The sequence below is a fragment of the Phallusia mammillata genome, chromosome 3 (genome assembly GCF_965637545.1).
Source record: "Phallusia mammillata chromosome 3, kaPhaMamm4.hap1.1, whole genome shotgun sequence".
Taxonomy (NCBI): domain Eukaryota; kingdom Metazoa; phylum Chordata; class Ascidiacea; order Phlebobranchia; family Ascidiidae; genus Phallusia; species Phallusia mammillata.
In genome coordinates this window covers 14181597-14188864 of record NC_137254.1, presented here as the reverse complement: position 1 = coordinate 14188864, position 7268 = coordinate 14181597, and the positions used below count along the sequence as shown (strand labels likewise).

The 7268-nt window shown below is 37.0% G+C and overlaps 1 pseudogene; it reads right to left on the bottom strand.

Moving 5' to 3' along the window:
• Window positions 1–812, bottom strand: LOC145219606 (uncharacterized; annotated as a pseudogene).
• Window positions 813–7268: the final 6456 nt, after the last annotated feature.

Below are 7268 nucleotides of genomic sequence, written 5' to 3'. Positions count from 1 at the left end.
TTAGTTCAAAATTGGTTTTAAAATAATGTTCAAATAATCTACCTGATTTGCTGTAGATTTTCCATAAATCACTGAGTCTGCTGGTTGTTCAAAATCCTGGTATAAACTGTTAAGAAATGTGTGCATAGTTGTCATTACACCAGTCTCAGATCCTCTATCCAATCTTATTTTTGCAGCAATTGTACGGCACTGATAGAGATTTTCAAGATACCACTGACCAACAAGTTTAGGGTCACAGTTGTCTGTCCATAGCTTCAACCACAATAATTTTCTGCTGGCAGTGTCTATACATCCATAAACAGCGAGTGGAAAAGTGTGCCTTTGGTATCCCATTAGTTTACAATGCCCATTTAGAGAGTGAACCCAATTTGGTCCTTTGCTGGTAAAGTGTCCTTTAGGGACAAGTTTGCGCTTTCCAACCTGGCATAATTCAAGACCTTCCGGATCTAAGTCAGTAAGCACAGCATATACCAATTTCCTGGGAACTTTTAAATGATGTTGTTGTCTTATTTCTGATGCATGGCACGATACCCCAAATATTTACCTGGACCCTCAAGTCCTTTTCCTACTACAGACTTAACATCTGATTATGTAACACTCTTGTCAGTGTAGGATATGTTAAAATACTTTAAGCGCCTACACAAGGTTCTTAAGCTCCAGGAATATTCAGAAAACTCTGTTTCAACAAAATCTAAAATTTCAGTTCTTTTCATTGACTGTTCCACATACAAGTTCAGTTTCTGGAACAGTTGTTCGTCGTCTTTCCAATCAGCCACATATGTTTGCGGAGACACATGCAATATATCGTTATTGTTTTATTTTTAGATATTCAGTATGTTTTATAATCAACAACAAACGTAGGCGTACACTTCCCAAATACTGCAGATTCTTATACACAAACATATACTTCACTCATACCTAACTGTTCACCCGTGAAAACGTTACTCAGCCGTGACCAAAATATGACGTCACATTTGGCACTGGCACTCATGGGCCACGGCGGAAAAACGCACTTTCATTTTCACTCGCAATTTTTCGCAACTGGCACTTGGCACGCCTCGGCCACGGCGAAAAAACGATGTTTGTTTTCAATCCCCTTTTCATTTTGATTTGCGTTTTCATTTTGATTTGTATTTTAAATTGCGTTTTCATTTTCATTTGTGTATTCATTTGCGTTTTCATTTTGATTTGCGTTTTCGTTTTCATTTTTATTTGCGTTTTTGATTTTGAAACCCCTTTTTAATTTTTTTTGTGTTGGCACTCATGGGCCACCATACACCTCTGTGTTCAATTTCTACGAATCCATATTTTAGATATCCTGTGTCATACGTTCGCTTCGACATTTTTCGAAATCAAATTGGTAAATGGTTTGTAACGCACTTTCTACAGTAGACTACAACTCTCAAGCACACTAATTCAACTACAGGCGCATTATCTCTACGCTTGCTATTGTTACCACGAAATAATTAGAACAAAGACATATCCTTACTGGTGGCACCTTAAATGGGTTAGTTGGAGCAAACATAGAAGTGACACGTAACCCGTTGGATTCAGTAACAGACATTTTGTTATCACTTGTGATTTGTGTGCAAAAATACGGAAATCGCAAAAAAACAAAAGGTGTTCGCATACCACCTGTAGTGCCGTCGCGTACCACCGGTTGGGAAACCCTGGGCTATAACGTCATAATCGTTGTGTTAGTTTACTTATTTCAAGTTGTCCGTATTGTTGCATTTGGACGACAGTAAGGGTTGTTTTGAATACTTCCGTGACCTAGGCCAACAATTCGTAGATAATTCGATTAGCGGCGTGGAGGCGGTTTTGCAATACAGTATTAAAAAATTGAAAGGTTATACTGTAAACGAGGATAATACAAATTTCCAAGATTATAATTTTGGTGTGAGGATTTTAATTAGAAATTATAAGACAGCTATTTCTAAGATTCCAAATTGGCAGTAGCACTCAAGTGGCCCGCGCAATCATTCGTAAACCGCATCCCTTTGGCCAAAAAGGTTGGACACCCCTGGTCTTGATTATCATTTTTTGTCTTCTGCTGTGAATTCCACAAACATTGATTACACAGTCAAATCCCCAACGCACAAACACGAAATTTAGGACACACAAATACGCTATGCGTTGAAATAACATATGGTTTTGGGCAATTTCATAAGTTCGTGATGTTGAATGTAACGTATTCGCATGTCAACCACTACAAAACCACTCGCACTCAAATCTTCCCCTATTTCTTCGCATAGCTCCTCACATTTTTGATACAGTTTGGAATGTTTTTGTCTGAAGTGGTCTGCCGCTTGCTGTCAATGGTGTGTATACAACCTTGAACGTTACATTACCCATTACCGACGATAAATTTACTACGGCTTTCTGCGGACATTTTGCATTTATAGATGTCTTTTTTTCACGTACGATTACAAACTGACTTAAGCGCTTGACATTAACATAATGATCCAAATTCTAACATTACAGACAAGACAAAAACATCACCATTGCGCGCGAACAATTGCGTTTTAGTTAGTTGTCATGCAATGAAGCCTAGAGAATGTCGATTCTCAATTTCACTCTGATTTAAACTTATTTAGTTGCACCAACTGACGCTAAATTAGAATTACTTCCAGCTTTTTGCGGTCCCCGCAAACGTTAGCTAACTCTGATCTGTGTAGGCTTCTCTTTAGTTACTCCTCTAACTATCCTTGATACAATATCACGGGTCGCCAACCTTTGCCACTCTAAAAACTATTCGGACCTATTTCAAACTGTCACAGAAAAACAACAACACTGGGAGCCGCCCCTTCAAAGACCTTTTTAAATCTGAAATGCAATTGTAAAAACGTTTTTATATCTCACGACATTCGACTTTTTGTTGTTAGTTAATTCCTTATTAGGCATATTAGGTACACAGTTAAAGCAAATGAAACTCCCCCTGTGTTTAATTTCTTGAGACGCGGATTTTTATTTCCGTATTTAAGTTAAATAATTAATTTAACGCGAATTGTTAAACAACTAGTAACAAACAGGTAGTGTTACGCGCGCACACACACTGCAAAACGAAACAGTAACCTTGTGCGTTAAACTGCGCGCCGCTAGTTTACCTCTTCACGTTTCATGGTATAGACGAATTTTTTTTCGTTAGTACATTAATTTCATAGCATATCTATATATTTTTTCTTAAATTCTTGACTTTTGGGTACATTTTAACGTTTCTCCCTGACGCAGATTTAAACACTAAATTCAGGGAAAATCCTGACGTATGGCAACTCTATAGTAGAATACCTCTGTTTAAGAGGGTAACGCCAGTGGAAATTATATTTTTTGGTATTTGGCCGTTTTGAGAGCTCAATTTAAAGGGCAGGGGACCCAGCGGCCGACCTTCAAAGCTGCAAAACGTATCCTGGTCGCACAATTTGCTAAAAGGGACATGCTTTTTTTCTCGACAGTTTGTGGGGTAATAGGCTCTGACAAAGGGCAAGCATCAAACCATGTACAAGATGCGAGCAAGGTTGAAAAAGTGAAAAGGAAATCGATAGTTAGCGATGATGTCAAGGTGTTTAAAAAATATCCGCTAAAAAAAGAGGGTAATGAAGGTTTTAGCAGAAAAGGGCCGAAACAGATGAAGCAGCAAGAAAGTGTTTGATTTTTTCAACAACCCCTAAACCTGCATTTGGAAAACATGGTCAAGTAAATAAATCAAACCAGTGTGTGTGATTTATTGGCAAATCAGATTTCGCCTTATCAACAACCCCCTTGGCGAGAAATTAGGTTTTAAGAACAGCATTTAGCAGCAAAAAATCTTTCCATCGAAACCTATTGATTGTCTGACCTTTCAGGTGGGAATTGGGATTATTTTAATTCTGCGGCAAAGCCCGTAATGGAAAATGCCGGCACTCAAACGCCATCAATGAGAGCTCTCAGACAAAAAATTCAGGCAAAAGGCTTAAACCTAAAAGCCCCATCTCAACCGAAAGGGAAATCGAAAATGAACACAAACGATTTCGGCTCGATCACTGAGGACAGTAAAAACTTTGCTACAAAAAAGACGAAAAAGAGGTCGATTCTCTGAGGAGGTCCATGCCATAATCGATGAAGAAAAATAGGTTGACCCTCCACTAGAGGAAGAAAAAAAACAAGTCGAGTGTCCGCCTGAGGAAGAAGAAAAACAGGTCGACTGTCCACCTGAGGAAAGTGAGTTTCATAAAATCGCGACCCATCACACCAGCAAAGCAAAGCAAAAGTAAGCGACGTTGTTTTAAGTTTTGTTGTATACAGTGAAAGCATTTGCCAACATGCACAGCCATCAGCAGCAGGAGTTTGATGACAGTCAAAAACAGCAGTTTGATAAGCAAGGTAATGCCATACAAAGTATCACATCATCTTCTGTGAAAAACATAAGCACTTGTGGGATTTAAGTCCTAAATACAAATACTTTTCAACACTAACTTAAAAACGTTTTAATTCCCAGTACACATACATACATCTCACAGTCAATTTACGTGTATTTATAGGTTATTACACACCGGAAGAGATGCGTCCTATTAAACTACAAATCGTATCTGCAAAAATCGTCATACAAATGCCTAAAATAAGATTTATCGACATTTTTCCACTCTCTCCCCATTGCCCGGAATGCCATTACGCTTCAATTTGCTTCAACCGTGACGGCCAGTAGCGCAAAGTGTTTATAGAGATCAGTGGTGCCCATCTGTCCTTGAATCTGAAATTCTAAAAATATTTTAGAGGATACACCACAAAGTAGGGAGTACTGCTTATTAGCAATGCCTATCTGTCCTTGAATCTGAAAGTAGTATTTAATGTGTTTTTTAATTAAAGGCTGTCATTCACAAATTCCAGATATGAGAAGTTAACATCTTCAGTAATAATTTCATTTCTTCCACTATATGGACAACCAATCTTTGCATCTGGTGTCAAGGTAAGGCTGTTGGTTGGCAATAAACAGACCCACTGGACTCTAAAACAAAGTAAGTGCCTTTTTTCATACATTTTGCCATGACATATTGCTTCTGTGGGCAGTACAAACTTAGAGTCACGTAGTTTTGCATATTTCTTTCAGTTTCCAAAATAATATCCCCAAATTTTGATGCTGTTATCTGAAACTTTCGTTGGTTAACATTGCACTCACTTTGTTCAATTGTGTTTCATTCATTTTTTTTAATTTGTAGAAAACAAGGTTTACAAGCCGCCACTATACAATACATGTAATAAATAAAGTTAGTAATTACTTGTCAATTGTTTTGCAAGGTGGTGAAACGTTTGAAGCTGATCTGTACAACTTTTCTTAACAGATAGCACTCCTGTGATGTGAAATTTGGAAACGAGATGTTTGCATGTAGCAACAGGCTTCCTGCTGCATATTCACATTCTACAATTCCTTCACAGTTTTCGAGTTTCATTTTAACATTATATAAAACTTTTTTTTTCATTTTGTACAAATGTACAATGCCACTTAAATAAAACTCAGATAAACAATTTAGACTGCTACATGGTTCAGTGCAGTTACAATCCATTAATAGGCGTACCTTTACATAGCCTTTACATCACTGTTGGAAATTTGGTCGCATGCGGAAAAAAAACTTTCGCTTGTTCCTCAGTTTTGTGTGGTATTTGGTCCAAGCTGGTTATTTAAATAAACCCTACTTTGGGTCACTGTAACTCAGAGATATCATAGGCCTGAAGTCTGTGTATATCAATAATCTGCAATACTCAGTTTTTTATTATGGATCATAAAACTACAACTATTGATTTCCTGATGAAATTTTGAAATTTAAGAACTTCTAAAAGACTTCTCATTCGATGACGACCTTGAATTGTCACCTTTCTTAGCACAGAGCAGCACGAGCAACATCACCGTTTCTAGGGTTTTGCCACAGAACGTGTTGCTCACCACAGACACATTTAATTCAAACTTATCAGAAAAATAAGAATCCCAATTGGCTTGTAACACAATACACAAAAGTTTGTTGTCAATCGAAAACGTTTGTTAAAGATACTGATATGGCTACCGCATCTAAATATATGTTGCAAATTATTAACACCATTATAGAACCTCCTAAAGAGCAAGTTTGTTCAATAGGTTGTATCAATGCTCTCGAAAATGAAACTATTGAATATCTGGGTGGTTTTGTTGTAAAAAAGGCACTTACAAAATTCAATAATCATAAAAATATTGTTGAACTATTATGCCGTGACTCTCCCCAAGGAACCTTAATACCATTGATGGAATTTGTACCTGGCTCAAGTTCTTTAAAATGCCCTTCGGAGTTATTACTATACTTGCTTCAAAAAATATATCTCAATTTAACAAAAGAAGGTAGCAAGAACCCAACTGTTATTGATTTTAGTTATGTACTTAATTCAAGTTATGACGATCCTACATTTTTAAATCTTAAAGATCAACTAACTGAAATCTGCAAAGATGAAACTGTTGTAGAAACTGTACTAACATACATTGTAAAATTGTTTATACGTGTACTTTCACATGCATTTGCCAAAAATATGTTTTCAAAAATCTTCACAAAATCAAACAAACAATCTTCAGGGTTGCGTGGAGATCTAAAAAAAATGTGAATAATTTTAAATTTTGCAGCTGTATTGATTGTTTGATACCCCTGTATATTATATATTCCCCGCTTCTGTAGTGGTTCGTCACACGCTGATGTCCATGCATTGTTAGTTCCACTTGCTGTTGTGTTTCCCCCTTTCAAATTTTTAATTATTTTTCTCTGAGTGATATGTTGAATGCCATATGCCACTTGTGAAATATCAGGATTTTGTGCCCTAATTCCAAGTTGCCGATGCAATCAAAATCGTTTACTGTGTTTCAGACTAAATGGTGTGGCTATATTGATGTTAAATCATTACGGATACTCACAAGATTGCCAAAAAATGCCTCTAAAATGTCTTGTGTAAAAGATTGGAGACATATATTGCAATATTTTGTCATTCAACAAGTCATTGGCCAATCATATTAGAAGTAGTGAAAATCAGTCCATCCAAAGTAGGGCGAGCAAGTAATCGCATATTTTCACGAATATGTTTTTTTTTTCGACATCCATCTGTTAAATTTTTAAATTGTTAGAAATGAGCAAACACAATTTGATTGACCAATATACCTTCCATGCTTTGAGGGTGGCAATAAACCGGTGCCTTCGAAAACAGCAGGTCCGCTTGGTGCGCTAAGTGCACTTAGTCCGCTAGGTACTTCGCTAGGTATACTACAGGTAACTCGTTGTAATGCA